Here is a 23,663-nt window from a genome sequence, read left to right as displayed (position 1 = left end):
TGGAGAATCCCATGGACAGAGGAGCGTGGCAGGGTGCAGCCCATGGGGTCTCAAGAGTCGGACAGGACTTGGCGACTAAACCACCAGCACCTCTGCATTGGGAGCTTGGAGTCTTGACCATTGAACCACGAGGGAAGTCCCACTTTTCTGGTTTTAAAATGGAAAGTCCTGCAGTTCCACTCCTGGGTCTACACCTGAAAACATGGGATGCATGCTCAGCCACTCAGTGGTGTCCAGGCTCCTCCGTCCATGGGGTTCTCCAGGCAAGAATACTGGAGTGGGTTCCCTCCTCCACAGGATCTTCCCAGCTCAGATGGATCTCCTGCACTGGCAGGTGGGTTCGTTACAACTAGGGCCACCTGGGAAAAGAAGGAAACTGGAACTCAAACACGTACATGTAGCCCCAGTTCATAGCAGCACTGCTCAGAGAGTCAAAAGGCAGGAGCAGCCCGAGTGCCCATCAGTGGATGAGTGGCTGGACACGTGGTCTGTCTATGCCATGGACTATTACACGGCCACAAAAGGGACTGAAATACTAATACATGCCACAGTGTGGGTGAACCGCAAACGCATCACGCTAAGTCAAAGCAGCCAGATACGGAAGATCACATTCTATGATTCCGTTTCTATGACATGTCCCAAATAGGCAGGTCCACAGAGACTGAACACAGTCTGGTGATTACCTGGGGCTGGGAGAAGGAAAGAGAACGGGAGGGATTGCTTATTGAGGAAGAATTTCCTTTGGGGGTGGTGAAAATATTCTGCAAGTGGGTGGAGGTACTGGGGGCACAACGTTGTAAATATACTGGAGGTCACTGAGTTTTTCACTTGAAAATGGTGAATTTTATGGTATGTGAATGTGATCGCAGAAAATAAAAGGCAACCAAGCAATCAACCAACCAACGCTTGGAAACCCTACTTGTAGGGGTTCTATGTCTATCTCTTAAAAAAGAGACAAGAAGGAAGGGACTGCTGCTTCCTCAGTGAAGTCAAACTCAAGACTTTTCAAAGTTTTTCAAGTAGCACCTGCTAGCGGGGGAGGAAGATCATAGCACCCTGACCCTCTCCATTGGGCACCCTCCTGATGGGTGCTGTGGCCTCCATCCTGGGTCCCTAGGGGCCTCAAGCCTCCTTTCACACTTGGGCCCACAGCCCAGCCAAGCAGCTTGCGTCTTTAGAGATGAGCAAAAGGAAATAAACACCAGGAGTACAAGAGGGATTTGTATAGCACCGGCTCCTGCACTTGGGAAGGGGCTGAGCTGCAGGCTTATGTCTGCCCTATGTTATCCCAGGAAAATAAGGTCATGTCCTGGAAATTTCCAACACTGAATCCTTTAATATTAGAATAAGCAAATTAGAAAAAAATATCACATATCAACGCATATATGTGGAATCAAGAAAAATGGTACAGATGGATGTATTTGCAAAACAGAAATAGAGACACAGATGTAGAGAACAAATGAATGGACCCTAATGGGGGAGTGTGGGTGGGAGGAATTGGGAGATGGGGATTGATGTATATATACTACCACGTATAAAATAGATAACTAACGAGAACCTACTGTATAGCACAGGGAACTCTACTCAGTGCTCTGTGGTGACCTAAATGGGAAGGAAATCCAGAAAAGAGGGGATATATGTATGCATGTAACTGATTCACTTTGCTGTACAGTAGAAACAAGCACAACATTTTAAAGCAGCTACGTGAAAGTGAAAGTCACTCAGTTGTGTCTGACACTTTGCGACCCCATGGACTATACAGTCCATGGAATTCTCCAGGCCAGAATTCTGGGGTGGGTAGCCTTTCCCTTCTCCAGGGGATCTTTCTAATGCAGGGACTGAACCCAGGTCTCCTGCATTGCCAGTGGATTCTTTACCAACTGAGCTATCGGGGAGCAACTATACTCTAGTAAAAATTAATAAAAAGAAATTAGAAAAATAAATTGAGCAATAAAGATGTTAAAGATGAAATATTGAACAATAAATAAAGTAGAAAAGTTTCCCTTTTCTGGCTGGATTCCCCCATCTTCAGGAAGCAAGACCCTGAGGAGTAAGATCTCCAAGGCCATTGATGTGTATATACGGGGTGGGTGGGATCGGGAGTGGTGGTGAATGAGGGCATTGATGGCTCTTTGGACATCTTTGAGACCTCCAGGGAGTTCTGGGGAAGGAGCCTCAGGCTCTCCTGAAAGCGATTTTACTTCATAAAATCTTACTTTCCAGGTGGTTGGATTGTCTGGGAATAAGCGATGAGAACCCTGGCGTGAGGACCAACATGAGCCTGGTGGGTTTTTGAAGGAACCTAGTCTGGGAAGAACTGAGACCTTCAGGTTGGGGTGATTCCTGCCTGAATGGAAGACTGACTGGTCTTTCTAAATTTAAAATAAAATTTTGGCTGCACTGGATCTTTGTTGCAGCCCTCTATGTTGAGGTTCATGGGTTCTAGAGCTCAGGGTCTCAGTAGCTGCAGTGTGTGGGCTTAGTTTGCAGCATGTGGGATCTTAGTTCCCTGACTAGAGATAGAACTTGGTCCCACTTCACTGGGAGGGAAGAGTCTTATTCACTGGACCACCAGGGAAGTCCTCTGATATTTCTGTTCCTGGTAAGCTCATGGGCACGGAGTCCTCTCTGACCTTGATGTTGAACGGGTGCCAACCTGGCCTGCCTTGTCAGACACTGGCCAACATATGCACCCATCTCTCAGGGCTGCCTCCGTTCAGGGCTCTGCTGCAGCTTTTACTTAGACCCCGTGAGCAGTGGAGGAAAATAAAAGCATAGGCAAAGGAATCCAGGAACTGGGAGGAAGGGCTCTGCAAAACAAACAGCAGAGGCATTTGAAACAGAAAAGACTGGGAAAGACAATTTCAGCAAAAATGATGACCCAGTGTAGTAGTCTGTGATGGCTGAACTAAGAAATGAACACAAACATGGGGGCTTGAAATAATAGAAATGTGTTCTCAGAGCTCTGGAAGCCAGAAGTTTAAAATCAAGGTGTAGAGGTAAAGAATCTACCTGACATTGCAGGAGATGTAAGACATGCAGTTTCAATCCCTGTGTTGGAAAGATTCCCTGGAGAAGTGCATGGCTCCAATATTATTGCCTGGGAAATCCCATGGACAGAGAAGCCTGGTGGGCTACAGTTCATGTGGTTGCGAAGAACTGGACATGACTTAAGTGACTTAGCACTCACATGCATGCTCACATGCACGTCAACTCCTGGGCATATACCCAGAGAAAACCATAATTCAAAAAGACACATGCACCCCAATGTTCATTGCAGCACTATTTACAATACCCAAGACATGGAAGCAACCTAACTGTCCATCAACAGAGGAATAGATAAAGATGTGGTACATATGTACAAGAGAATATTACTCAGTCATAATAAGGAATGAAATTGGGTCATTTGTAGAGATACGGATGGACCTAGAGACTGTCATACACAGTAAAGTAAATTCAGTTCAGTCACTCAGTTGTGTCTGACTCTCTGTGACCCCATGAACTGCAGCACGCCAGGCCTCCCTGTCCATTACCAACTCCCAGAGTCCACCCAAACCCATGTCCATTGAGTCGGTGATGCCATCCAACCATCTCATCCTCTGTCATCCCCTTCTCCTCCTGCCCTCAATCTTTCCCAACATCAGGGTCTTTTCAAATGAGTTGGCTTTTTGCATCAGGTGGCCAAAGTATTGGAGTTTCAGCTTCAACATCAGTCCTACCAATGAACACCCAGGACTGATCTCCTTTAGGATGGACTTGTTGGATCTCCTTGAAGTCCAAGGGACTCTCAAGAGTCTTCTCCAACACCACAGTTCAAAAGCATCAATTCTTTGGTGCTCAGCTTTCTTTATAGTCCAACTCTCACATCCATACATGACCACTGGAAAAACCATAGCCATGACTAGATGGACCTTTGTTGACAAAGTAATGTCTCTGCTTTTGAATATGCTGTCTAGGTTGGTCATTCCCTTCCAAGGAGTAAGTGTCTTTTAATTTCATGGCTGCAGTCATCATCTGCAGTGATTTTGGAGCCCAGAAAAATAAAGTCAGCCACTGTTTCCACTGTTTCCCCATCTATTTGCCATGAAGTGAAAAAGTTGGCTTAAAGCTCAATATTCAGAAAACTAAGATCATGGCATCTGGTCCCATCATTTCATGGCAAAAAGTAAATTAGAAAGAGAAAAACAAATGCTGCATGTTAATGCATATATGCAGAATCTAGAAAAATGGTGTGTATGCATGTTAAGTCTCTTCATTCATGTCTGACTCTCTGCATCCCTATGAACTGTAGCCCACCAGGTTCCTCTACCCATGGGATTCTCCAGGAAAGAATACTGGAGTGGGTTGCCATGCCCTCCTCCAGGGGATCTTCCCAACCCAGGGATCGAACCTGCGTCTCTTGTCTCCCGCATTGGCAGGCAAGCTCTTTAGCACCACCTGGGAAGCCCAGAAAAATGGTATAAATGATCTTATTTGCAAAACAGAAGTAGGGACACCAATGTAGAGAATAAAATGTATGGCTACCAAGGGGGAAAGGAGGGGTGGGATGAATTGGAAGACTGAGATGGACATATATACACTATTGATACCATGTATAAAATAGATAACTAATGAGAACCTACTGTATAGCACAGGGAACTGAACTCAGTGCTCTGTGGTGACCTAAATGGGAAGGAAATCAAAGAAAGAGGGGATGTATGTATCCGTACAACTGATTCACTTTGCTGTACGGCAGAAAGTAGCACAACATTGTAAAGCAACTATACTCCACTGAAAAGTAATTAAAAAATAAAATCAAGGTGTCAGCAGGGCTGTGTTCTCTATGAAGGACCATACAGGAGGATTCATCTTTGCCCCTTCAGTTTCTGGTGGCTGCGGGCAATCCTGGGGCTTCTGGGGCTTGGGATGTATAATTCTGATCTCTCCCTTCACGGTCACATGGCTTTCTGTTCTGTGTCCCCTCTCTCTCTTTTAATGAGGACACTGGTTCTTGGAGTAGGGCCCATCCTAATCCAGCATGACTCATCCAAACTAATTATATCTGCAAAGACCCTATTTCCCAATCAGGTCACATTCCGAGGTTCTGGGAGGGTATAAATTTGGGGAACACTGTTCAACCCACTAAAGGAGATTTAGGTATAGCAGGAAAAGACTTCTTGGCACTAAAAAAAGTAGAGTTTGCCAATGAAGAAATTGAAAAGATAAACTGAATGAGAAGATTAGTGGCCTGGGAGACGGAGAAGAAGAAATAACTTGAACAGAGTGAAAATGCAAAGAGAAGGCGTTCTCACGGGACAAGATACAAGCCTTGGAGAATGGACTCAGGATGGTATTGCTTCCACAATGTGAAAGAGTAACAGAAGGAGGATTTAGCATAGTCAGTGAAGCAGAAGTAAGTGTTTTTCTGGAATTCCCTTGCCTTTTTTTTTGGATCCAATGGATATTGGCAATTTGATCTCTGGTTCCTCTGCCTTTTCTAAATCCAGCTTGAACATCTGGAAGTTCTTGGTTCATGTACTGTTGAAGCCTAGCTTGAAGGATTTTGAGCATTAACTTGCTAGAATGTGAAATGAATGCTAATTTATGGTAGTTTGAACATTCTTTGGCATTGCCTTCCTTTGGGATTGGGATGAAAACTGACCTTTTCCAGTCCTGTGGCCACTGCCGAGTTTTCCAAATTTACTGGCATATTGAGTGCAGCACTTCAACAGCATCATCTTTTAGGATTTTGCATAACAACAAACTGTGGAAAATTCTTAAAGAGATGAGAATATCAGACCACCTTACCTGCCTCCTGAGAAACATGTATGCAGGTCAAGAAGCAGCAATTAGAACTGGACAAGGAACAACAGACTAGTTCAAAATTGGGAAAGAAGTACATCAAGGCTGTGTATTGTCACCCTGCTTATTTAGCTTTATATGCAGAGTAAATCACATGAAATGCTGGACTGGGTGAAGCACAACCTGGGATCAAGTTTGCTGGGAGAAATATCAACAACCTCAGATATGCAGATGATATTGCTTTAATGGCAAAAAGCAAAGAGGAATTAAAGAGCCTCTTGATGAAGGTGAAAGAGGAGAGTGAAAAGGCTGGCTTAGAACTCAACATTCAAAAAACTAAGATCATGGCATCCAGTTCCATCACTTCAAGGCAAATAGATGGGGCAAAAGTGGAAACAGTGACAGATTTTATTTTCCTGGGCTCCAAAATCACTGTGGATGGTGACTGCAGCCACAAAGAAAAGCTATGACAAGCCTAGACAGTATACTAAAAAGCAGAGACATTACTTTGCCAACAAAGGTCCGTATAGCCAAAGTGAAAGTGAAAGTGAAGTAGCTTAGTCTCAGTGTCCAACTCTTTGTGACCCCATGGACTGTAGCCTACCAGGCTCCTCAGTCTATGGAATTTTCCAGGCAAGAGTACTGGAGTGGGTTGCCATTTCCTTCTCCAGGGGATCTTCCCAACCCAGGGATCAAACCCGGGTCTCCCGCACTGCAGACAGATGCTTTACCATCTGAGCCACAGGGAAGCCCATAGTCAAAGCTATGGTTTTTCCAGTTGTCATGTGTGGATGTGAGAGTTGGACCACAAAGAAGACTGAGTGGTGAAGAATTGATGTTTTTGAACTGTGGTGCTGGAGAAGACTCTTGAGAGTCTCTTGGACTGCAAGGAGGTCCAACCAGTCAATCCTAAAGGAAATCAACCCTGAATATGCATAGGAAGGACTGATGCTGAAGCTGAAGCTCCAGTACTTTGGCCACCTGATGCAAAAAGCCGACTCATTGGAAAAGACTCTGATGCTGGGAAGGATTGAGGGCAGGAGAAGTGGGGTGACAGAGGATGAGCTGGTTGGATGGCGTCACTGACTCAATGGACATGAATTTGAGCAAACTCTGGGAGAGGGTGGAGGACAGAGGAGCCTGGAGTGCTGCAGTCCATAGGGTCACAAAGAGCCAGACACGACTTAGCAACTGAACAACAACAGGAGGAGGAGAATGTTAAAGAGAACAAATGGTGCAAAAACAAACTACTACTTCCATGGATGGATCTAGAGTCTGTCGACAGAGGAGAAATATCATATGATATCCTTTGTGTTGGAATCTAGAAGGAAATGATATAAAGGAACTTATTTAAATACGGAAGCAGACGCACAGACTTAGAGAAGGAACTTATGCCTATCAGGAGGGAAGGGCGAGGGGAAGGATAGTTAGGAAATTTGGGATGGACATGTGAAAGTGAAAGTGAAGTCGCTCAGTCGTGTCCGACTCTTTTCAACCCCATGGACTGTAACCTATCAGGCTCCTCCGTCCATGGGATTTTCCAGGCAAGAGTGCTGGAGTGGATTGCCATTTCCTTCTCCAGGGGATCTTCCCGACCCAGGAATTGAACCCGGGTCTCCCGCATTGCAGGCAGACGCTTTACCGTCTGAGCCACCAGGGAAGCACACTGCTATATTTAAAATGGATAACCAACAGGACCTACTGTATAGCACATGGAACTCTGGTTAATGTGATGGTGGCAGCCTGGATGGGAGGGGAGTTTGGGGGAAAATTGATACATGTATATGCATGACTGAGTCTCTTTGCTGTCCACCTGAAACGATCACAATGTTTTTAACTGGTTATACTCCAATATAAGACAAAAAGTTAGAAAGAGAATAAATAATACAAAAATAAAGCACTGCTTACATGGATGGAAGAAAAAGAAATGAAAACATGAAACAAAAGCATGGGCAGCTCGTCAGACTGAAAAGAAACAAAAACACATCTTAAGTGAAAGCAAATTCTTTGACTCTTCAAATCGAGAGGTTTCACTGAACTCCAAACAAGATTGTGGAACTGAAACAGACTTATGCATAATCTAGGGAATTTCCTGGTAAAGATAAATTCCAAGGATAAAGAAAAATTCCACAAGCTAATGGATCCAGGCATTCAGCCCAAAGACCATTTCTCAGATATTTTCTATTTTCTATTCCTGGAAATGGCAATCCACTCCAGCACTCTTGCCTGGAAAATCCCATGGATGGAGGAGCCTGATAGGCTAAGTGTCGGATACGACTGAGCGACTTCACTATTGATTATTTTAAGCCATTGGTTGTTAACTTTCCATGTTTCCTTGACAAGCTTGCAAGTTCTCAATGGTAAAGATGGTGTTTTATTCCTATTTCTGTCTTAACACCTGGCCATCCTAGAAAATCAATGCTCAAGAAAGAACTAGAATGTCCTAAAATTCTACTGACAATAGTCTATGAGGTTCATAGGCAACATTCAGAACCACAGATGTGGCTAGTGGTCTTGTGCTTTTGTAGTGGCCCAAAGTGGGTCTCAGGGCTTCCCTGGAGGCTCAGTGCTAAAGAATCTGCCTGCCAATGCAGGAGACGCAGGTTCAATCCATTTGTTGGGAAGATCCCCTGGAGGAGGGCATGGCAACCTACTCCAGTACTTTTGCCTGGGAAATCCCATGGACAGAGGAGCCTGGTGGGCTGCAGTCCATGGGGTCACAAAGAGTCAGACATGACTAAAGCAACTTAGCACACACATAAATAAATCAAAGTTGTAGTGCAGTTATAGATACACAGCAAGGACTCAACAAATGGTATCCATTTATTAATAGTATTTGTTTCTTCTCCTCCTCTCCTCCCTCTTCCTCCTCCCCACCCCTCCCACCCAGCCCACTTCTTAGTGACAAAGCTGTTTCTATAGCTCATCCCGTGGGCTAGGATGCCTCCTTATCCTTCATTCAGGTTGGGGCTGACTCAGGCCTGCATTTGAGGTTCAGGTCACATAGGAAGGATTTGGGGAAGGGTCAGCAGGGTCTCACAATGGCCCATTCCTCCGAAAGCACCCTAATTGAGCCTCACCACAGAGCAGAGAGAAGAGTTGGAATTGACACTTCATTTTTGGCTCTTCATTTTGAAATCATGACACTGATCATCATCTTCTCCAAAGTTTTTATTCCTTGAAGATCCTGGCAAACAATTTTCTCATCATCTCTCTCTTTTAAGAATATAAACTTCACAAGAGACGTGTGAAATTGCATGGTTTTTTTTTTTCCACCATGCAGAATGTTAAAGATCTCAGGTACCAATTTTAGTTTTCTTCCTTTTTTTAAAATCCATGTATTTATTTAATGTGCTCACTCAGTAGTGTCTGACTTTTTGTGATCCAATGGACCATAGCCTGCCAGGCTCCTCTGCACATGGAATTTTTCAGGAAAGAACACTGGAGTGGGGTGCCATTTCCTACTCCAAAGGGGATCTTTCTGACCCTGAGATCAAACTGGCATCTCTTGCATCTCCTTTACTGGCAGGTGGCTTCTTTACCACTAGCACCACCTGGGGGAGCCCAATTCATTTAATAAATGCTGAATTTTTGCCCTGTGAAATACACTGTAGTTAGTTTTGTGAAGACCCCAAAATAAGTAAGGAATGATCTTGACTCTCAAGGTATTCACTGAATTATGGGGGGAGATAAGAAATACACAGAAAGAAAGTGATGATAGACCGATTGATGGATGATAGATAGGAGGCTTTGAAATGTACAAATATGTTGCTAAGGGATTCATGAGGCAAAAGCCATCCCCTGCAGCTAAAGATAATCAGGTAGCTGTGTCTGATATTAATACCTGCCATAGGCTTGTTGGGCTAGAGGTTGGGCAATTGCTGTTGCATTTATTATCCCTTTGTTTACCATAGTAGCCCGAGGAGATAGGTCCTAAAACTAAGGCTTAGTGAGCTTAAGAACTTGCCCCAAGCACGTATCACTTGTACCATACTGATGAATTCACGCCCAGGGTCACGTTCCTTCTCTTCCAAAATTCCTCCAATTGTGTCCCTACACACTCAAAATAGAATTGAGATGCCCCCACCCACCCCCTGTCTACAAGGTCCTACGTGGCCAGGCCCCTCTCAAGCCTCACCTGCCCTGTCTCTAGCTTGATATGCTCCAGCCACCCTCACTTCCTTCCAGTTTCTCAGGCTCTCTAAACTCTATTTCCTAAACCTTTGTTGCTTGTCTTTCCTTGAAATGCATTTTCTTCTGAAGAGCAGGGGGTTGTCTCCTGGTGGGTCTCAGCCGACAGCCCCCTCTCAGAGAGGACTATCGGGACCACCTGAGCTTCCCAGTCCTGCTCTGTTGTCTAGCTCGTGTTTTGTTTTCTTCCTAGCACCTAGTATCTGTGGATATCTTCTCCCACTATCTCCTGCGAGGAATCACTGCCCCATGAGGGCAGCACATGGTCTGTCTTGTACATCATACTTAGGACAGTCCCAGCTCATGGTCAGCTCTCAATAAATAGATGCCCATTGAGTGGAAAAATAGTATTAAGTCCGAGAGTTGGATGGGGAGGGCATTTAAGAGCAGAAAGAAGGGGTCAGGGGGATGGTAAGTAGGGACAGACACAGAGAGAATTTACAGGGAGGATCAAATCTGCTGAAATACAGCAGCAGAGCTTGAAAAGTGCCTTTGAAACAGGGGGTCATCGCTATTACTCTCTAAGCCTCAGCTTCTAATGTCAGGTTCAAGAGTTTGAACTTGATTCACTAAAGAGCCACTTGGGCAAGGAAATTAAACCTGTAAGAATAGGTTTACAGCATTTAGGCATGGGGATAACTGCTACCAGTGTTTAAAAAATATGTTATGACGGGATTCCTTGGTTGTCTAGTGGCTAAGACTCTGTGCTCCCAACACAGGGGTCACAGGTTCGATCCCTGGTCAGGGAACTAGCACCCACATGCCACAACTAAGAGTTTGCCTGCCTTAGCTAAAGAGCCCACGCACCGCAACTAAGACCTGGCACAGCCAAGTAAATAAATATTCCAAAAATGCGGCATGAATCTTGATTGGAAGGACAGTTTTGCTTTTCTAAAAAGACATTTTCATGGATCCTGCACAATGGCCTTCTCTTGATGGAAAAAGCAGGGCAAAGAGGAGGCCAGACCTCATCTGGTTCCCACGAGACAGGCTATGTGTGGTGCAATGTTATGCTGCTTATGGTGCCCAGGCCAAAACCCAAGCACTGAAAGCCACACTCCAGGGAGGGCACCCAAGTTTGTCCTGGTCCTCCAAACCAGGGAGAAGGCATCTAGAGTTTAGTTAATAGGAGCTAAAGTCAAGATCTTCAGTGAAGAGGAGACCAGATTATTCCCGTGGGTCATGGGACAAGTGGAAAACTCTATGGACTGTGGAACATGTGCTGGTTATGCGAAAGAAAGGCCCACAATTCCCTGGGAGGGGAGCAGGCTTTCTTTCTTTTTTTTTATTATTTTATTATTATTAATTTTTTTTTAGCCACACTGCATGGCATGGAGAATCTTAGTTCCATGACCAGGGATCAAACCTGCATACCATGCATTAGAAGCACAGAGTCTTTTTTTTTTTAATATAAATTTATTTTAATTGGAGGTTAATTACTTTACAATATTGTATTGGTTTTGCCAATATGAACTGGCAACATGAATCCGCCACAGGTATACACGTGTTCTCCATCCTGAACCCTCCTCCCTCCACCCTCCCCATACCATCCCTCTGGGTTGTCCCAGTGCACCAGCCCCCAAGCAACCAGTATCGTGCATCGAACTTGGACTGGCGATTCGTTTCATATATGATATTATACATGTTTCAATGCCATTCTCCCAAATCATCGCACCCTCTTCCTCTCCCACAGAGTCCAAAAGACTGTTCTATACATCTGTGTCTCTTTTGCTGTCTCAGAAGCACAGAGTCTTAATCGCTGGACTCCCAGAGCAGTTCCTCTTTCTTTTTTTTTTTTTAAATTGCAATATGATTGGCTTACAATATGAGTTGGTTTCAGGTATACAGAATAGTGATTCAGTATTTTTGCAGGTTATACTCCATTGTAGGTTATTATAAGATAATGGGTATAATTTCTCATGCTATACAGTAAATCCTGTTGCTTATCTATTTCATATATAGTAGTGTGTATCTGTTAACCCCATACCCCTAATTTGTCCCTCCCCACCTTCCTCTGCTCTTTGGTAACCCAAGCCTGTATTCTATATTTGTGGGTTTGTTGAATTAAGAAGATGTGGCATATGCAGACAATGGCGTACTAGTCATAAAAAAGAATGAAATACTGCCATTGCAGCAACATGGATAAACCTAGAAATGACTTGCTTATACCTGCAGTGGGCATTTCCTCCAGAAAGAGTCTATCCTCCTATCTTGATTTGTAAACAATTCTTCTGGACTGTGGCAGAAAGATGGCAGCCCTGGCCTTGGAATTATTTCCCCTAAATCAACATTCCTCAGACATTTCCATCAAAAGGCCCATCCATCTATTGGGAAGAACACCATGCAGTTTGCCCTAAGCGCAGAATTTCTTAGAATGCTTTTGTTTTACTTGAATTTTGCATTTTATAATCATGTCTTTTTTGATATCAAGTAATGCTTTAAATTTGCATCAGGTAAGGTACATAACGAGGGCTTCCCAGGTGGCTCAGTGAGTAAAGAATCCTCCTGCAGTGCAGGAGACCCAGGTGACGTGGGTTTGATCCCTGGGTCAGGAAGATCCCCTGGAGGAGGGCATGGTAACCCACTCCCATATTCTTGCCTGGAGAATCCCATGAGCTGGGAGGGCTACAGTCCACAAAGTCACAAAGAGCTGGACACGGCTGGCTGAAGCAACTGAACACACGTGGGCACACAAGGTATATAACTAAGCTGGTTTTTTTTTTTTTCCTTCACAAATCATTGAATAAATATACTCTGCACACACAGAAGCTTTGTGATTCTATATTTCACGGGAAGAGTTGGGGTGGGGGAGCCAGAAGAATGACTCCTAGCAGCTGTTGGCTCCGGAGGTCCACAGAGCTGGGGGATTTAGGTTGCTAGGACTTGTCCATTGTGTCAGTGAACAGACCGGAACCTTTCCCAGATGGAGAGGGCTCATTTCCTGGGAGCTGAGAGCCGTGAACTGGCAGTGGGAGAAACGCTGGACTAAGTTGACTCTCATCAGTATCTTTGTTTATGAGTCTAGATGGGGCTGGCAGATGCCTCGCATTAGCATTATTTAGACATTAAGAGATTCTAATTGGAGACTCACATGTGTCCTCATCACGGTTGACCTTATTTATGGAGTGGCTGACATCTGAATGTCAAATTTGCATCCGTGAATTCTCTCCTCTAATAACCACTTTAATATGTAAATAAACTGATTGGCAGCAGGAAAAAATATATGTGATATTCTGATGATTGCTCAGAACATGTGGCTTCCTTCCGAACACGGAGGCTGAAGGGTCGGTAGGTTCTTCCCGTTAATTATGAGACATTGGTGGAAAGATTGAACCAGAAAGAAAGATACAGTTTACCTTAAGTCAGCAATACATAAAGAAGTCCTACTTGGTTGACCTCCTTGGCTGAGTGCTGAGGGAGGCCAAGCTGAGGGAGGGAGATCTGTCCCCAGAAAACTTGAAGCTGTTAGAAGGTGGAATAAGAAAGGTGCGCCAGTTAGTACATCTCATGTGATAAGGTCATAAGGGAGAGGCGTAAGTAACACTACTCTGCCATTCTCTCATTTGCAAAGGGCTGGCCGACGGACCTGAAAGTTGTTTTTAACAGGGATTATTAGCTCCAAAACCCAGCAAGCCCCATCACGGTGACTTAAGTGAACAGGCTGGAGTTATCTCAAGCCACAGGAGGTCTTGGGTAGGCAGTCCAGGCAGGCATCGGCTCTTTCTACCTTTTCGACTTAACCACCCTTTGTGCGAAAGATCGCAAAATGGCTGCTGTGCCTCCAGACCTCAAGTCCACATTCTAAACAATAGGAAGGAAATGGGAGGGGCAAAGAGGAGAAAAAGGCCTTTCCTTCTAAATTTTTTTTTCTTTTTAATTTTGGAAGAGAAGCCCTTCTCTGCAGACTTGTGACTATGTCTAACTGACCAGCCCTTTGAAGGCACAAAAAAAGTGGAACTGTCATTGACCACCCTCAGTTGGAAGGCATCCAAGGAGGGGAGGACTATGGACGAGGACTGGGATGAACAGAGGTGTCTGCCCAGGCACCTCAGGAAACAATGATGTTATGGTACAGGTAAAGATTCGACAGATGTGTGTGTGTGTGGTGGTGGGGCGGATGAGCAGAAGAGAAGATAGAAAAAATGTGATGAATAGTTTAAAAAGAGATCGGTGGACAGACTTAGGGATGAAATAGATGGCAGAGCAGGAGCTAGCTGACTCTGCAGTGCCCTTTGGGGTAGAAAAGGAAATGGGACTGCTCTCTGCTGTGTTCTCAGTGGCAGGAGGGGATATGTGGGTGGATGGGCCATGGAGCTGGGTCAGAGGGTGCTGGCGTGGTCTGACTTGACTTGATCACAGGCAGTGGTCTAAAATCTGCCTGGAGAGATTGACTGAGATTGCCCAGCCTGTGTGCATGGTAGCTGGATTTCCACACAATTATCACAACTTGTAGAGAGAGAAAGCTCCCACCAATTTGCATCTTAAATATCATTATTACCAGAGAAATGGGGCAGAACAAAATGAACAGTATCAAGAGAATAACTCACACAGCCATAAAAAGGAAAGAAATTGGGTCATCTGTAGACATGTGGATGGACTTAGAGTCTGTCATACAGAGTGAAGTAAGTCAGAAAGACAAAAACAAATATCATACATTAACCCACTCCAGTACTCTTGCCTGGAAAATCCCATGGATGGAGGAGCCTGTTAGGCTGCAGTCCATGGGGTCGCTAGGAGTCGGACATGACTAAGTGACTTCACTTTCACTTTTCACTTTCATGCATTGGAGAAGGAAATGGCAACCCACTCCAGTGTTATGGCCTGGAGAATCCCAGGGACGGGGGAGCCTGGTGGACTGCTATCTATGGGGTCGCACAGAGTTGGACATGACTGAAGCGACTTGGCAGCAGCAGCAGCAACCCATATATGTGGAATCTAGAAAAATGGTACAGATGATCTTATTTACAAAGCAAAAATAGAGACACAGATGTAGAGAATAAACATATGGACACCAAGAGGGTGAGGCAGGGGAGAGATGAGTTTGGAGATTGGGATTGACAGATATACACTGCTGCTGCTGCTGCTGCTGCTAGGTCGCTTCAGTTGTGTCCGACTCTGTGCGACCCCATAGACAGCAGTCCACCAGGCTCCCCCGTCCCTGGGATTCTCCAGGCCAGAACACTGGAGTGGGTTGCCATTTCCTTCTCCAATGCATGAAACTGAAAGTGAAAGTGAAGTCGCTCAGTTGTCTCTGACTCTTAGCGACCCCATGGACTGCAGCCTACCAGGCTCCCCCACCCATGGGATTTTCCAGGCAAGAGTACTGGAGTGGGGTGCCATTGCCTTCTCCAGAGATATACACTGCTATGTGTAAAATAGATAACTAATGAGAACCTGCTGTACAGCACAGAGAACTCCACTCGGTGCTCTGTGAAAGTCGCTCAGTCATGTCTGACTCTTTGCAACCTCATGGACTATACACAGTCCATGGAATTCTCCAAGCCAGAATACTGGAGTGGGTAGCCTTTCCTTTCTCCAGGGGCTGTTCCCAACCCAGGCATTGAACCCAGGTCTCCCGCATTGCAGGCAGATTCTTTACCAGCTGAACCACAAGGGAAGCCCAGCTTGGTGCTCTGCGGGGACCTGAATGGGAAGGAAATCCAAAAGAGGGGATATATGTATCTGTATGGCTGATTCACTTTGTTCTACAGTAGAAACTAACACAGCATTGTAAAGCAACTACACTCCAATAAAAATTAATTTTAAAAGAAAAGAGAAAAACACAGATCTGGGTGAGTTGACTGCCAACATACTCAGTTGTTTAGCAATATTTCTGTGCCTACTGTATGCACAGCACTGGGCTTGGTGCTAAATAAGTGACTCTGCTTGCCAAGGGCTGTCATTTCTGATAGGGAAGACGACAGAATGAGGAGCATACGGGGCAGTGTGGGATAACTTCCTCCAATGGGTGAGTCACACAGAATGCGCACACATGGGAGTTTAGGAAATTGGATCACCATGTCAGTTGGCACAGTGAGAAAGCCCTCGGGGAGGAGGAAGTGACATTTCATTTGTGGATCTTGGAAAGGTGGTAGAATTTGGATGAAAAGTGGGCAGGAGGGGAGCATCCCGGGACAGGGAAGAAGCTTAAGAAGGAGGTGATGGAGGCCCAGGCCATCACTCACATGGAGGAATATGATGCACTGGTCCGGCTGAGTGCTGGGGAGGGATGGGATTGAAAGAATACCGGTGTCAAGCTCTAAGTCAGGTCTTGAAGGAAAAAGGAATGGGCTGAAAGGGTGGCCCTGGGATTGAATACTGTCTCCACGAGCCACCCACAGCTTGTGTACCTTTGACAGTATGATTGATTGAGCTTCTCAGAAGCTTGGAAGTATCTGTAAATAGAAGGGATACTACTGATGGAGAGGGTGCCTGTGTGCGTGCTAAGTTGATTCAGTCCTGTCTGACTCTTTGTGACCCTATAGACTATAGCCTTCCAGGCTCCTTTGTTCATGGGATTTCCCAGGCAAGAATACTGGAGTGGGTTGCCATGCCCTGCTCCAGGGGATCTTCCCAACCCAGGGATCGAACCCAAGTCTCCTGCATTGCAGGCAGATTCTTACTGTTAAAAGTGTGTTAAAAGAGGTTCTGTAGCATCCGGCTTCCTCAGGAGGGCTGAAGAGTCATGTTTGGGAGGCAGAAAGAACACTGAAATAAAGAGAAATGAAAGAAAATAAAAAAAGAACAATAAGAAAAAGAAAGGTCAACAAAGTCAACCACAACTTAAAATTGTAATTTTTTCATTTATGGTATTTTTTTCTCCTTTGACTTCTGTCATGTGAAATTGATGACAGTCAACTGCTTTGACCTGTAAAAAAGGAAATCTCATATATAATTCAACATAATACATTACACATTGTATATAAAATTTTATGGCCTCTTCTGCAAATACTGTTATATCATAAACATTTCCTCATGTTATTAAATTTTCTTCGAAGGCATAGTTTTTAATGGCTGTCTTCTAGTAAATTGGATGTGTGGCCATAATTTCTTTAACCATTTATTTCATTGTAGGATATTTGAATTTTTCTCTTCCTTTCCTCCCTCCTTTCCTTCTCTTCCTTCCTTCTTTTCTCTTCCCCACCTTCTTCTCTCTCTTTTTGTTGCTATTATAAATAATACTGATATAACATTCTTTTAACCATATTCATTTTTGTGCTTATCTCTGATTATTTCCTTAGGATACAAACTTAGAAGAGGAATTATTTAGGAGAGGGTTTGAGCAATTAAAAAAATCTCAATACCTTAATGCCAAAAGGCTTTACCCAAACTGTGCTAATTTATCCTCTAAGACTCTCAAGAGTCCCTTGGACTGGAAGGCGATCAAACCAGTCAATCCTAAGGGAAATCAGCGCTGAATATTCATTGGAAGGACTGATGCTAAAGCTGAAGTTCCAATACTTTGGTCACCTGATGTGAAGAGCTGACTCATTGGAAAAGACCCTGATGCTGGGAAAGATTGAGGGCAGAAGGAGAAGAAGGCAACAGAGGATGAGATGATTAGATAGCATGACTGACTCAATGAGTTTGAGCAAACTCTTGGGATAAAGTGGAGGACAGAGGAGCCTGGTGTACTGCAGTTCATGGGGTCACAGAGTCTGACATGACTCAGCAAATGAACAACAACAAAGCCTCTAGTAAGCAACATACAAAAGCATAGGTTCCACTGCAAAATTGTCGCCAATGAATATTGCCTTTTATTTTGTTTTTATTTTCTCCAGGTGCAGTGGAAGAAAATGGTAGCATTAGAATAAGTTAGTTTCACACTGTAAAGATTTGCAATGATGCATAGAGAGAAAAGGGGCTTCCCCAGTGGCTCAGTGGTAAAGAATCCACCTGCAATGCAGCTGCCACAGGAGACATGGGTTTGATCCCTGAGTCAGAAAGATGCCCTGGAGGAGGGCATAGCAACCCACTCCAGTCTTCTTGCCTGGAGAATCCCATGGACAGAGGAGCCTGGTGGGTTCGTAGAGTCTGACACGACTGAAGCAACTTAGCACTCACGCACATAGAAAAAAATGACAGGTTTGTGTCTGAACCTCTATCTGGCCATCTGCATTTGACTTCCATGCTTATCTCAAAAAGATGGGACATAGTCCAAGTCACAGACACATAGTCTGAAGCCCCATGACCCACCCACCTTCCATAACCTTTCTGCCAACAGTATATCAATGGGTGGCCCTAATAAGTGAGTAAGCCCGTGCCCAGGTGGCTGCTTATTTTTTTTTGCCATGATTGAGCTGAATCAGTATCATTTGGTGTAGGTGGCTCAGCCATGCGATCATAACACATTGTCAGGAGCAGAGAGAACCGGTGTGGGCGTCTTGTAGGCCTTGGGCACAGGGCCCTGTCCTGGTGCAGCAGCTTGCTGGTTTCTGTTTATTTCCAACTTTAATCTATGACTTCCAGCATTGCCTAATCTGACTTTTTGTTTCCACCTGTGCCTTGGGGTTGGGTGGGGAGGGGTGGGAGTGGTGGGCAGAACAGGAGGACTGGGACAGCAGTGTCATTCTAGCTGGCAGGACAGAGTGGGAATATGGTCGGTGGCGGAGGGAGGAAGGAGCCATGAGATGACAATTCCTCCCCTTACTTCTGATCGTCAAAGCTGAAAACTCAAACTAAACATGTGGGAGCCTGGCATTGCCTTGGTTCTGCCACCAGGGAAGCATAGCAGCAGCTGATGGTGCATTTAAGCCAAAAAAGGGTAGGACTGTGAGCTTTTAGTGAGGAAAGGGGCCATCCAAACCAGACTTCCCATCCCTTGATGGCCCAAGGATTCACAAAAGGAATTTCTTTTTTTTTTTGGCAATGACTATTTGGAACTTCCCTGATGGCCTAGTGGTTAAGAATCAGCCTTCCAATATAGGGGACGTGGGTTCAATCCCTGGTCAGGGAACTAAGATTCCACATGCCATGGGGCAGCTAAGACCGCATGCCTTAACAAAGACCTGATGCAACCAAAAACAAACGACTAAAAAATAGGGCTTCCCAGATGGCTCAGCAGTAAAGAATCCACCTGCCAATGCATTAGATGTAGAAGACGAGAGTTCAGTCCCTGGGTTGGAAAGATCCTCTGGAGGAGGAAATGGCAACCCACTCCAGTATTCTAGTCTGAAAAACTCCAAGGACAGAGGAGACTGGCCGGTTATAGTCCATGGTGTCACAAAGAGTCGGACACGACTAAGCCATGAACGTCACACACATAGCTTGGGCCCTCTGTGCTCTGATCTCTGGTTGAGAGTGGCGAGTGCTTGCTGTTCAATGTCATAATCTGGGTGGGGACAGTCTGGCTAGACCTTGCTTTGATGGTGTGAGCCTCAGCTACAGAGTCGGTCAGACTGGGTGACTCTAGAGGCACTGGCTGGGTAGGTAAGCTAATGTCTCCTTGAGCTGAGGGTGGTGGTCACGTTATACGGCCTCTGTGAGGTTAAGATACCATGCTTCTTTAAAGCCTTCTGGAAATAAGGTCTAAATACATTATATTTTTTTATGTTTGTTTTTATTGCAGCAAAATATACATTATGTAAGATTTACCACTTTAATCATTTCTAAGTGTGCAGTGCAGTGGTGGTCAGTACATTCACATTGTCATACGACCATTGCCACCATCCATCCCCGGGACTTTTTGTATCATCCGAAACTCGAAATCTGCACCCATTAAACACGAATTCCCTCTCTGTTCCCCATTCCCTCCCACTAACCACACTGCCCAGCCCCTGGTAAAATTCTTATTTTATATTCTGTGTATTTGATTACTTGATGTACTTCACATAAATGAAATCACATAAGCTTTGTCCTTTTATGCAGCTCCTTTCATTTAGTTTGATGTTTTCAAGGTTCGTCCATGTTGTAGTGTGTATCAGAATTGCTTTCCTTTTTAAAGGCTGAACAATATTCTACTGTATGTATATATACCCATTCTGTTCTCCATTTTTACATCAATATACACATGGACGTTGCCACCTTTTAGCTACTGTGAATAATGCTGTTACGAACATGGGTGTACAAATCTCTATTTTGAGTTCCTATTCTCAATTCTTTGGGGTTTATACCAAGAAGTAGAATGGTTCAACCATGTGGTAATTCAGTTCAGTTCAGCTCAGTTCAATCCAGTCGCTCAGTCGTGTCCGACTCTTTGCGACCCCGTGAATTGCAGCACGCCAGGCCTCCCTGTCCATCACCAACTCCCGGAGTTCACTCAGACTCATGTCCATAGGGTCAGTGATGCCATCCAGCCATCTCATCCTCTGTCGTCCCCTTCTCCTCCTGTCCCCAATCCCTCCCAGCATCAGAGTCTTTTTCAATGAGTCAACTCTTCGCATGAGGTGGCCAAAGTACTGGAGTTTCAGCTTTAGCATCATTCCTTCCAAAGAACACCCAGGGCTGATCTCCTTCAGAATGGACTGGTTGGATCTCCTTGCAGTCCAAGGGACTCTCAAGAGTCTTCTCCAACACCACAGTTCAAAAGCATCAATTCTTTGGCGCTCAGCCTTTTTCACAGTCCAACTCTCACATCCATACATGACTACAGGAAAAACCATAGCCTTGACTAGACGAACCTTTGTTGGCAAAGTAATGTCTCTGCTTTTGAATATGCTATCTAGGTTGGTCATAACTTTCCTTCCAAGGAGTAAGCGTCTTTTAATTTCATGGCTGCAGTCACCATCTGCAGTGATTTGGAGCCCCCCAAAATAAAGTCTGACACTGTTTCCACTGTTTCCCCATCTATTTGCCATGAAGTGATGGGACCGGATGCCATGATCTTTGTTTTCTGAATGTTGAGCTTTAAGCCAACTTTTTCACTCTCCACTTTCACTTTCATCAAGAGGCTTTTTAGTTCCTCTTCACTTTCTGCCATAAGGGTGGTGTTTGCGTATCTGAGGTTATTGATATTTTTCCCGGCAATCTTGATTCCAGCTTAATAAATACATATGTTTATAAAATGAGATGTTAGGACAGTGTGTTGTTTGGGCTGCTATAACAAAAATAGCATAGGCTGGGTGGCTTATAAACAGAAATTTATTTTTCAAAGTTCTGGAGGCTGGAAAGTTCAAGGTCAAGATGGCACCAGGTTCAGTGTCTGATGAGAGCTTGCTTCCGGTTCCATAGGTGGCTGTCTTTGCCCTGTGTCCTCATATGGTAGAAAGGGCAAGGGGCCTTTCTGGGGTCTCTTTTATAAGGGCTCTAATCCTATTTATGAGGATGCCCCACTCATGACCTAATCACTTCTCAGAGGCTTCATCTCCAAATACGATCACATTAGGGATTAGGTTTCAACATATGAATTTTGATAGGGGGACACACACAGTCAATTGCAGGCAGTGAAATTATTCTGTATGATACCATAATGGTGGATATATGATTTTATATTTTGGTTCAAACCCAGAGAACTGTACAACACAAGGGCTGTGAAGAGTGAACCCTCATGCAAACTGCATGTGTGCTCAGTTGCTCAGTCCTGCCTGACTCTTTGTGACCCAATGGACTGTAGCCCACCAGGCTCCTCTGTCCATGGGATTTCCCAGGCAAGAATACTGGAGTCGGTGGCAATTTCCCACCCAGGGTTTCTTCTCAACCCAGGGATCAAACCCTTGTTTCCTGCACTGGCAGGTGGATTCTTTACCACTGAGCCACCTGGGAAGCCCCATGTAAGCCATGGGCTTTAGTTAGTACTGATGTCTCAATATTGGCTCATTAACGGTGCAAATGTAGCACATCAAAGCAAGATTTAATAAAGGAGGAAATTGTTGAGGGGGTGGGTGAGAGATGGGGTATGGGGGAAGTCTCTGTACTTTGGGGTCAACTTTTCTGTAAACTTAAAATTGCTCTAAAAATAAAGTCCATCACTTCTTGGAGTAGGCCCCATGTAAATGCCTGCTCCTTTTCTCACTCTTTCTTTTCTTTGCAGTCTCACTGCTTTGTCTGGCTATTAAACGTCCTGGGCATGACCTTCTGAGAGCCTGTGACAGGAGCTCTCGTGACAGGACAGTTCCCCTGCTCACCCCCTCATTCTGTTGGGGTCCACTCTCTGGCACCCAGTGTCCAGCCCCTGTCCACAACTCTTTGTTGGACCTCTCTTCTTATTTCCAGAGACTTCTCTCAAGTCCTTCCTGTTGTTCATGTCTTGGAGGGGAGGAGATTTACTCATTATGGAGGACATCGGTCTCTAGAGAAATCTAGTGAGCTCCTCAGGGTCTCAAAGTGTTTTCCAGAACAGAACCAGGACTGTCTTCAGGGGTCCAGGTGCTGGTTTCAAAGTAGACATTTTCCACTGAGCATCATTCTGAGTGAAGACAGGCCCCATGGAAACTTCCAGGCTCCCTGTTTTCCTTTTGAGAAAAATAAAATGATCTGTTATGGTTTCTAAGTCTCTGTTTGGAGTTTCCAGCAATATGGTGCCAGTTTGTTTGCTCTAAAATAGATATTCTGCACAAAATAAATGATAAAAAGTGACTGTTCTTGAAAGAAAAGAAAGGGCGCCTCCAGGTGCCATAACACAAAATGTGAGAGTGAAAGTGTCATCATTCAGCCGTGTCCAGCTCTTTGTGACCCTATGGACTGTAGCCTGCCAGGTGCCTCTGTCCATGGGATTTCCCAGGCAAGAATACTGGAGTCGGTTGCCCTTTCCTCCTCCAGGGAATCTTCCTGACCCAGCGATCAAACCTGGATCTCCTGCACTGCATGCAGATTCTTTACCATCTGAGCCACCAGGGAAGCCCAGTTTGTTTGCTATTAAGACACAGATATTCTGCACAAAATCAAGCAATAAAAAGTGACTGAGCCCTTCATGAATCCCAGAGCCTCAAAGAACTCCTTAGGAAAGGTTAAGGTTACTGAAAGAAAATGAAAACTTCAGATTTGCATCCAAACTGGGTGTGGGGTCCAAATTTGCTGAAACTCAAGAGATTACTCTCAGAGTGGTCCAGGGACTAAGACTCCGCTTTCCCAAATGCAGAGGGCCCAGGTTCGATCCCTGGTCAGGGAACTAGATCCCACATGCTGCAACTAAGACCTGGTGCAGCCAAATAAAAAATTAAATCATTAAAATACTTAAAAAAATGGTTCAGACCGCTTTCCTGCTGGTCCAGCGGCTCAGACTTCACCCTCCCAGTGCAGAATAATAAAAAAGACAAGCCATACAAGGAAACTAACCACTAAGGGGAAGAATGCTAAAACAACAGACAAAAATGAGTACCCCAAAAGATAAAAATGATAGAATAAGATGAATAAAAGCCCAACCCTGTAAAATAAGTTTTAAGTACTAAGCAAGGAAAAAATGAGTAACAAGAAAGAAAAGAATCATTATATATGAACACAACTTTCTGGTTTTTTTTTTTTTCCCACCAGATCTGAGCACTTTGAGAAAAGGTCTCATCTTATTTCATTCTCTCTGTGCTCCCAGAACCCAGGACCCAGTAAGACTTTGTGGACATTTGCTGAATGAACGGATGTCTCCTCATCACTGCCTTTGGAGGAGGGTGGCTGAGCATACCTGTTATGTATCTAGATCCTGCCTCTTTCTATTCTGTGTGAGTCAAGGTAGGCCTGGCAAGAGGTCTGCGGGAAACAATTCTAGGATCTCCCATCTGCACACCTTTGTCTTTCTCTGCCTTCAATGGTATAAGGCAGAA

The sequence above is a fragment of the Bos grunniens genome, chromosome 21 (genome assembly GCF_055505025.1).
Source record: "Bos grunniens cultivar Pamir isolate PY7600 chromosome 21, Bosgru_T2T1.0, whole genome shotgun sequence".
NCBI lineage: Eukaryota > Metazoa > Chordata > Mammalia > Artiodactyla > Bovidae > Bos > Bos grunniens.
This window is presented reverse-complemented; position numbering follows the sequence as displayed.